Below are 10539 nucleotides of genomic sequence, written 5' to 3'. Positions count from 1 at the left end.
ATTATTATTATTATTATTATTATTATTATTATTATTATTATTATTATACAGTTCTGGTATCCCTGGAAGAGACCAGATGCCTGTTTCAAACCACAACATTAATTGTTGTACACAGTGATATAAAAATGTGAATGACAAGATGCTGTAGGATTGGTTCACTTGGTGTCTGCACTGAGCTCTGCACAGTTATGCTCTGCCATCCTGAAGCTTCACTGATTTGAAACTTCTCTTTTAATTATTTTTAATGTGGAATCTTTAGTAATAGTTTCTTTATGTAGATTAGAGTAACTGACGCATTTTTGAGTTTAAACCCTCTACTGACTTTTTGGAAGCTTTGCTTCTGAGCATATTGAGAAAGCCAGAGTGGTACATAAAAACCATTTCACAAGTTTTGAAGTTTTCTTACAGATGTGTTTATGTGTGTAATTTATATATATGTAATGATATTTGTAGAGTGGTGGAGAGGTTGAATTGGGCTATCACACAATTTGGAAAAAATGCAGGATTTGGGATATTATAGGGAATAAAATGGGACTGCAGTGAGAGATGAGCTCTATGAGAAAGAACAGTTCTCCTAACAGAGTGTGAAGACCATGAGTGAGTATCCAGGTGGGACCCAAGGCCTGTCTGGCTCAGTGTCCTGTCCAACAGCCAGAAACAGGGATGCCCAGAGGAAGGATGCACACCCTGGGCAAACAGGGATGGCACAGAACCCTCACCCAGCAATTTGCAACCAGGGGACTTCCAGAGCCAGAGATCCATGTGTTTGTGTTTAATGACCTCTAATGGGTTTTTCTTTTGTGAATTCCCTCTGTCACCAGTTTTGGGGTTTGACTTCATGTAAACATTAAATATCACAACATTCAGTGGCAGAAATTAGAACCCCTTCTCACACTTTGGGGGAGGAACTACCTTTTTCTTCTCAAAAGCCCACAGCTAAGTTTTCTTCCACCTCCTCCAGAATAGGAAGACAAGGTCTTCTTTCACCTTCCCTTTTCAGTTTGGGCTTTGTGCAGATGTCTGTGATATCCCTCCTCAGCTGTTTCTTTTCCAGATGGAAGAGACTATTTAAAAATGCTCTGCATGGGACTCATCTGATGCTTGGGATCACTCTCTGTGGCCTTGTCTGCACCTCTGCCAGATGTAGCATTTCTTTCCTGAGCTGGAGAACCAGCCCTCTGCACAAAAGCTGAGGTGCACCAGGAATTCCCAGCATCAGAGCAATCTTTGCTGTGTTTGCCATTCCTTTTGTAGCAATTCCTGATATCCAGTGCACTCCTTGGTGATCAAAAATTCATTCAACACCTGCACTTAACTATTGCAAAATATAGTTCCTGAGTAAGAATATGTTAGAGAATATCATCTTAGAAGTGACTTCACTCCCATGTGTGCTACTTTACATTTATATCTATACCAATTTTCATCTACTTCTTTTATTTCACACTCAGTAGGGGGAATTTCTCCTTCAGTTCTTCACACCAAGTCCTCATGTTCACTCTCCTAGATGACTTCTTCAAGAAGAGCAAGGCCTACTGATTAGACATAATCAAAATAATCTCATTATTTTAGCAAGAAATGCTTTGATTCTGCAAGCATCTAATCACATAAATTTTATTTTCTGTTTTAAGTGGTTCCAGGGGGTGCAGCTGTCAGACTGTTCCTATTAACTGGACTTTGAAACCTCTGTGAGCTCGTTGTCAACAAGACTAATCAGCTTTTACTGTGTTTAGCTCAGTAGATACAAAGAGAATGATCTGTCTTTTCCAGACTTGTACTCTCACTTACAAATGTTACTCTCCATTTCTGCCATCTTTGTTTATGCACACACAGAGTAGTGAAATGCAAACATAGAAGGCCTGGTATGAAGATCATTCACACTTTATAATCATAATTTTTACACAGAAAGCGCCATTATCCTAATTAAAGTGCCCCATTTTGAGGTGTGTGTGTGCATGTGAGCATAGATATACCATGTGAATACCTTAAATATGTGTATATATATTTTATATATATATTTATATGTGTATATATATATATTTATATACATATATATATACGTATATATATTTGTATGTGTGTGTATATATTTATATGTGTATATATTTTATATATACTTATATGTGCATATATATTTATATATACGTTTATATGTGTATATATATTTATATATATTTTTTATGTATATATATTTATATGTGTATATATATTTATACGTGTATATATATTTATATGTATGTCTATTTATATGCATATATATATTTATATGTATTATACATGCATATATATACTTATATCCATTAAATGCATTCAAATTGTGAGTTTTCTTTCTGTGCAGAGAGATTCAATGCAAAGACTCAATGCCGTGTGACTGCAGTTGTTCCCATTTTGCAAACTAGAGATAAATTAATCACCGAAAGGGATCAGCCTGCTCTGGCAAAGCCGGGATTTACACCGGGAAAAAACACGGATTGTAAGAAAGGCAGAGCACAAAAGATGGCTGCGTTGCATGGGACCGAAGGGAGTTATTCCAGGATGAAAGGAGGAAGCAAAAACAGACCCGCCACACGAGTTTTGCAGAAAGTTTGCGGAGCGGGGATGGGAATTCTCCGCGGGCGGCTCGGGGGGTGTCACCGCCCGGACCCTCCGCTGGGCTCCTCCCCGGCCGCCACCACCACCAGGAGCGGGAGAAACGGGGAGCGCTTGGAAGGGAGCTAGAGGAAAAAAAAAAAAAAAGAAATCCAGGGGGAGAGAACATGGAGCTGCAGTAATTTTTGCTGGCAGGTAAAGCCGCGCTCGCCCCTCGCCGCTCTGGGTTGCGCTGGTTGGTGCAGAGCCCTTTGAAGCGCCTTCTGCAGCAGGGGAAGGAGATTCGCGGAGATGGCGTCACTCTGTAAAAGTTTCCAGATTTTACTGAGCTTCTTGTTTGTTTTCTTTCTTCCTTTTCTCTTCTTTTCTTTTCTTTTCTTTTCTTTCCTTTTTTTTTGGATGTATTTTTTTAAAGGGGGAGGGGGGCTGAACTATTCGTAACGCCAAGTGGGCGATGTGGCCGGGATCTAAATATACCCCTGTGCAAACAGAACCCCTGAGAGAGCGACACCGAGAGCTCAGGCTATTGTTAACTTTTGGGATTCCAATTAAAGCCTGCAATGTTAAATATTTATTTAATTACTGCAGAGAGAGCAGGAATTCTCTCTGACTACACTAATGGAGTCGGAATAGTGTGGTAAGGGAGAGTTTTCCCTCCTGCCCCCACCTTTCCAAATCTAAATAGCTGTAGACAAGCACAGGCTGGAATATGAACATTAAAGGGGGGGGGGGGGAAATGTTTCGACTTTGTTTTAGGGGTTATATTTCAGTCGGGTAAGCAAACTATATTGCATGTGTTTTTCCGTATCTACAGCTCACTCCAAACATAACATTCCAGAGGATAAAATCTGTTACAAAATAAAACTGACTTTGTGACAGCTGAACTTCTACGCCGAGCCTAAAAATTATCTAAAAGCGCCTCAAGAATCCTAAATGTCATTCCCAAGATGTGGTGAATTGTAATTAGGGTTGTGAACTATTTTGGTGGCAGTGCCTTACATGGGGCTCAGCTGAGCAGCTGGAGCATTTATGATCTTAGTTTTTACCCTTTACTCTGTGACATATGAAGGTGTTTGGACAATAATAATAATCCTAATTTGTTTCAGATTTGAAAAAAAATGTGACCAAGTTTGAAAATGTGTTGTTTGCCTTTTGATTTTTCCTTCCTGTGTTTCCTTTTAAAACATATGTCATAGGGCAGTGCTTAAACAGGGAAAGAAAACTCATCAACAACAGAATAACGAATGAGAAATAACATTATTATTACTGTATTACTATTTTGTGATTTTCTCATCTTACTGGTTTTTCCAGAAACTTTTCATTTTTGTTTTAGGAAATGACCTGGTTCCCTCTTCTCCTAACAAAAAGCAAAGAAAGGGATAATAAAACCCCAAAAAGACAAAAAACAAAAAACAAACTTCTGTGGAAATTTTGGGAAGAGAAAGCAAATAGCTTGCAACACACTGTCCAAAACCTGCACTCCACTATGCCCAAAAGCATTTTAATTTTACAATAGACACAATTATGCTTGTGTATACAGATCTTGATATGGGAGAGGAAATTATTAAACCCAACTATTTGGTCATGAGGGTGGGAGAAAAAAAAAGTGTCCCTAAGTGTGCCACAAAATTTAAATGCAAGTTCTAAAGGCCCAGCCTCCTGTAACTTGGTGACTCTGCCAGAAATACACCCAGAAGGAGAAAGTCAGGTCCTGTGAGTTCCTGCCTGAGAAAGGCTGAGTGCTCTGCACTGCCATCTCTAATTGCTTTGTGTTGGGAAATCCTGGGGTGATAAAAGGGCTGTTAGAAAGTTGGCTTGTGAGTAATTAAGCGTAGGTCTGGCTATTAAAACCTGATTTGTTACTCATAGGTTACACTCATCTGCTGTGTCTTCTCTCAAGATACAGATAAACTCTGTTCTTTTCACTGGTCTAAGCCAAAAGTATCTGCATAATGAATGGAGAGATGGCAGCTCTGGGTAAGGTTCAGCCATACACAGCGGGGAGAATTACCTTTATTGTAACAGGTACAGTTATTGCTGTAGAGCACTTCTGTTTCAAACCATTCCTTTTGCCTTTCCTTTTATTTATTTCCATAGGAAATGCTGGAGGATGTGTACCTTTCTTCGTGTAAAGTTTCAAATACTGATTTTACCCATAAGCAAAAGCTTCTCTTTTTCAAAAAAAATTGAATTTCTGTTTCGCAGCGTCTCTGTTTATTATACTCAACCTTCTCCATAGAGTGGGTGTAACCAGGGGAAGAATTTGGCCCATGATGTGAGCTAAATTTTCAGTGCTTCCACTATTTAGAGCTCCGTTGTGCTAAAAATAGCTTTCCTGTGGTTTTGGCCACAGAGCCACAAATGCAAGTTTTCAGAGCAGAGTTATTGTGGATGTTGGTCCCTACTGTTGCTGCAAGGAATGAAACTCCAGCTCATGACTGTCAGCAGATGGTTTTGTGGAGTGTGAGGCTGAATGTTAAATCTCCTCACTGTCCCAAAGTGAGGATGTGTCCCCCGCAAAGGCCTGACACATCCAAAAGGGACCATGCTCAGAAGGCAGCATTTTGGCTGGGGGGGTGAAAACCCCAGGAAAAACTGGGTCTGTGCAGGAGATAACAGTGGAGAACTCACCCAGAAACCTCCATGTTTGGCTAATTGTGTTGGATGTAGAACAAATGGAAGGGAAGGTGGAAACCTTTGAGTCAACAAGACACAATTTTGTTCACGGTTCATTTGGAGCAGAGTTTTCATCGAAGGAAAAAAAGCTCCTGGTGCTCACGTGGTTATGGCACCGTGATGTCAGAGTCATCCTCTTTTTGTCCTGCATTTTCTGTCCCACTTCCATGGTCCAACCTCTCTGTTGTCCACAGGAAATCGGTCTGGTTGTTGCAGACAGCTTTCAGGAGGCAGGAGGTAACTTTTTTCTGAGCTTAGTAGTGGGTGTCAGACTCCAGAAAGTGTTCTCATAATGCGAGGTCATGTTCTGGAAATAGTCAAAACCCACTGATTTAGAGGAATGAGAGCATTCCATGTTTCTGTGCTGCTGATGCAATGGTGAGGGCAAGCTGGGGATGGTCCAGAAAAACAGCAAAGCTGGAGGAATATTCAAAGGCACTGTGCCATTTAAAATTATTTTCCTTATCATTTCCTCTCTGAGAGCAGTGTAATACTTTGTGTTAATCAGCTGGGACATATTTTCCATTCCTCTGAGAAGGTTTCCACCCCCTGTTCCAAGGAGCAGATCCCATTTAGCAGAACCGTGCCCTGACTGGACTCTGTCCACAGGTGTCATGGATGATGGTTCATACTCTGATGTGGACTTTACAACAATTCTCAGGCAAAGTCATAACTTCATGCACATCTTACTCTTCCTGCAGTCTCTTTTTCTTTCTTAACATTTTACCTTTTTTATATGCATTTCAGGTATTTTTTTCTTGAGCTGTGTGTTCAGTTTTGCATCCTTAGTTGACTCTCAGGTCTGTCCAGCTGGATACACCATCCCCAGTATATTGACAGTTTTATTCTGTAGAGTGTGAAAAGTCATAGTGGAGTTGAACTTAAAAAACCTTTACATAACAATGTCTTTGTTTCCAGCATCCCATAGATGTAGCATTATTCAGTTACATCTCATCCCATTTATTCTTCCAGTCTGGGAAGAAAAGCTTGCATCTTTAACCTTGCTGGGCATTATACCTTTGGCTTGCCTCCCCTCCCTCCCCTGGTCTACAATTTCACATTAACATCTTCCATCTGTAGCTTCAGGAAACAAGACTAATTCTTCCCTCTCTTTCTCTATACTACTCTGAGGTGCCACACAAGGTACCCAAAAGTGTGGCTGTAGCAATAACAGGGTATTTAATTTATTGTCTGAGAATTCAAAGGCTGTCACCACTGAGTGTGACCTCACGAGAGCCTCCACCCCCGAGGGCCTTGTCCATAAGCACTCCCCATATCTTTCCTCCAGACACTAAACTTTATTTCTATTTTCTTACATATGATGCAAGGTACACAGTGTTTGTGTTGCCTTCTTGTTGTGAGGCAGCCACTTACCACCCAGTGCTGTTCTCAGCCTGCTGTAAATTGTGGGCTCATTGCAGAGAACCAAATGGCCAGAGCACCTCCCTCTCCACTTGTTGAACTCTGCTCCAACACAACACTCTTTTTCTGCCTCAAAAATAAATGTAAAGGTATGTATAGTATGTTAGCCCCTCCTTAGCCTTTCCCACCCTGAAACTTTTCAAACAGGGATGGCATGTTCCTCTCTTCACTGCCAAAAAAAAAATAAAATAAATTCCTTTCGCAGCATTTCCCCCTTCCCCCATTTCTTCTCAGCTGACAGCTGTGAGAGTGGAACTTTCTTCAGCTATCCTATCCATTGCCCCCAATTCTGTTTTTAAGCTAGGTTTGGTTTAAATATCCAAGCCATCTTCGACACTACAGGATTTTTTTAATATAAAGTGGCTTTGTAAATGCTTAATGTGGGTAGAGACATGACAACTGTTTTCATATATATATATATACATACATATATATATATATTTTTCTTTTTTAAATGACATTTCCCCCTCTTCCCTTGGCAATTGAGAAGGCTGATAGGGAATTAAATTGAACAATACAGTCATTTTAGAAGTCACAGGAAGGCCAAAGTTTCATAATAAAGCAACTTTTTTTTCAAAACTATCTCCTTATAACTGAAACTATCTATTCAGTTTTTAAACCGTTCACTTCTAACCAACCAAAAATCTCATTAAGAAATATAAGGGTCGTATTCAAAACCTGGAGAGTAAAATGAAAATAGTGGAATTTAAGATAATTTGTTGAACTTCCTGTTCTCAAGCATGCAAGGCCTGATACCTTTAGGTAGTTCTTCAGTTGGTTGTTCTGCACTTTGCTCAGACTGGGAGGTTTTCACTCCCTCTGACATAAACACCTACAGGACCTTTATGAGAACTTTACAGCTTTATGAGAAGGCAGTTTTCTGTCCTCATTGCCATCAGCCCGTGTACAAAGGAATGTAAGACAGGTACTTGTACTTTAGTTGACTTTACAAGGCAGGACCCAAAGTATGTGCAGTTGCCTCTGCAGAATCCAACCACAATTTAATAATTAAAACATTCAGGGAAGGGGAAGGTTAGCTAGTCATTTTTCCATGGATTATCACAGCTGCTTGTCCATGTATTGGAAAATCTAGGTGTGATGCTGCTAAAATAGGATTGATGGTTCCATGACTTGTGAAATTCATGATTTCACAAAATCACGTGATTTCTGGAAAATGTGTTCAGGATGCTTTGAATCTCCCTGTTCTGAACCCTTTTCTGAACCCAAGGATGGAAATCATGTATGAACAGGTAGTGGTGAAAGTGGTGCTCATTTTCCTGTGACCTTAAGGATAAACAGACCTGAATCAGCAGATAGCAAACTTCCTTCGTCCTTTATCTGTCTTGTTGACTACAAGGAGATAACTTGACTTCAGCCATTTGGGGTTTGTCCATTCAACATTAGTCTGTGACAAAATGGCATGGAAAAAAAAAAGGAAGCTTATTTTTTGGTTGATGTATCATAGTTCTTGCTATCACACTCCAAAAGAGTCTGTGTTCAGTGCTTAAGAATCAGTGATTTCTGTGGAGGCTGTGCTGCAAGCACACGTCTAAATCGTTTTAAATCGAGAATGTTTTGGAAAACTTAGTTTTTTTTGGAAAACTTAAGAGTTTTTCTTGTCCTGTCCCATACTCCTGCATGCACACCTTCAGCTTTCCTCATCCCTGGAACTCCAAACCCTCTGCAGCAGGAAGCACATGGGAGCTCTGTGTTGTAGATTCACCCACAGTGCACAACTGTTTTGTAACTCCTCAATCAGAGAACATTTTGTTTTGCAGAGACACGATGGCTGGCACATGAACAACACCTAAAATGCCTGCTGCCAATTTGTTGTTTGTTACTTGGTTTATTAATTAAGTTACACAAAAGATTTGGAGAAAGGCCAACAGTTGTGTTTCTTTTTTTTTTTCTTTTTTTTTTTTTTTGTCCCATTTTTTGGACTGCCTGCTCAAAGCAGAACAATTGCTGGGGCAGAGATACAGAGGAGTCCCCAAAGGTTAGCTCTGTTCTGGGACTAAATTACACCAAAGCCTTGCTCCTTCACTGCTGCCATGAACTTTAGTAGAGATATCCTGTTGGGCTATTAATTGACCTCCTAAGAACCTCTGTTTACATCAAAAATGATGAGCCATGTAGTTTTGAACCAGAAGAAAAAGCTCAAATATATTTGAAATTGAAATTTCAGCTCGGCTCATTGGATATTTTTCCATATTTCTCTCAACTCCACATTGCTTTCTCTTCATATATTTTTTTTTCTTTTTGGTAGATTTTTTTACCCTTAATTTACACAAATAAAAGATGGGATTTCACGTGGTTTCTTTTTAGCTTAATTATATATGTATTTGTATATATACATACCTATATATATATAAATCACTTTCCATTACACTTTCTTGTTTCTATTTTTTCCAAAAGGAATGTGATAGCAAGATTCAGCTGGCATTCCAGATGCAATTGGCATGCCAGATTTCTAACTGCTACAAGATGGTGTGGTAACAGAGACACAAATTTACGTAGAAATGATGATTTTTGCCCCATATATCTTTTCCTACACAATTTTTTTTTTTTTTGCCAGAGGAAGAAACTCTTCTGTAGGAATTTCTGTAGTGGATCAAACTAGGACCCAGCTTAATTCAGTAGCGTGTCTGAAACCATCTCTATTCAGCCTCCCCTGAGAAAAGCAGCCTTTGGGTCATGAAGTAATCTTCCTGTAGGAAAAGTTTCCTCTTAAAATCACTTTGTGGGCTGAAGTGTGAAATACTTTCCTCTAATTGTGGATGTTCCTGTTGCCCATATAAAGCTAAATTTCTCAAAGCCAGCGGAGTTCAGGCCTCAACAATACATTGTGGTGAGCAATTCCACCTGGTCCTGAACTGAAGAGCAGAGCTGAGCGTGGTTCAGCCTCGCACATGTTGCTCTAAGGCACCTCATCTTTGTAAGACAAACTAGACTTGGCCAGTCCTTCCTCACCATGAGAGGCCTTTGCATGGACAACTGATTTTTATTACCAATTTCAGTGGAAGTAAGCTCAGTATTCAGATTTAACAGAAATGAATATGCTTGGAATTCCAAAAGTTGGTTGGATATTGAGGGCAATTTAAAAAATTAAAATGTTCTTACATCAAGTCATGGCATGGAACCCAATTCTTCATTAATTTACCCTCAAATCAATCAATTTACTCGGTTAAAAATGAGAAGAAACCCTTGTGCTTGCAGTATGCTTAACCAAGGTCAGGAATTGCTGTGGCACATTGGAGGTGCTTTTGGGGTGGTATTTCTCTGAAACTTTCTTCTTCTGTTCAGAAATAACTTTGAGGAAACAGTGCTCGCTTCCATTTCACACGATAAGGACAATGAGTTTGTCCCATGCTGGCATTTTACACAGTATGAAAATCCTCATCCATGCAATCCTTTCTAGAGCCATTCCTAACGCTGCTGACACATTTTCTTGAAGTTTTAAATGGGGTTTTAGTAACTTATTCTGAGATGCAGCCCCCTGAAGGACCTCAACTACACCAACCCAGTCCCACGAAAGAGAAGAGAAGGCACCCAGGGGACCTTATGACTCTTTACAATTCCATGAAAGGAGGTTGTAGCCAGATGGGGCCCAGGCTCTTCTCCTAGATAAAAGGTGACAGGACGGGAGGACATAGTCTTTAAGCTGCACCAGGAGAGGTTTAGGTTGGACATTAGGAGGAATTTCTTCACAGGAGGGGTGATCAGACATTGGGAAGAGCTGCCCAGGGAGGTGGTGGAGTCACAGGGAGGTGTTTGAGGAAAGGCTGCACATGGCACTCGGTGCCATGGTCTACTTGACGTGGTGGTGTTGGGTCACAGGTTGGACTCGGTGATTTC

General features: G+C 40.2%; 1 protein-coding gene across 1 annotated transcript in view; it reads left to right on the top strand.

Annotated features, from left to right (window-relative positions):
- SMAD5 (SMAD family member 5) overlaps positions 1-10539 on the top strand; it is a 34148-nt gene that overhangs the window by 1579 nt on the left and 22030 nt on the right. Inside the window, exon 2 of the mRNA XM_027643379.1 lies at positions 2336-2781. The gene's annotated coding sequence lies outside the window, so the exon portion shown is untranslated. The remainder of the gene's footprint in view (positions 1-2335; positions 2782-10539) is intronic.

This window comes from Corapipo altera, unplaced genomic scaffold (assembly GCF_003945725.1).
Source record: "Corapipo altera isolate COAL_440 unplaced genomic scaffold, ASM394572v1 75, whole genome shotgun sequence".
NCBI classification, from domain to species: Eukaryota; Metazoa; Chordata; class Aves; order Passeriformes; family Pipridae; genus Corapipo; species Corapipo altera.
This window is presented reverse-complemented; position numbering and strand designations above follow the sequence as displayed.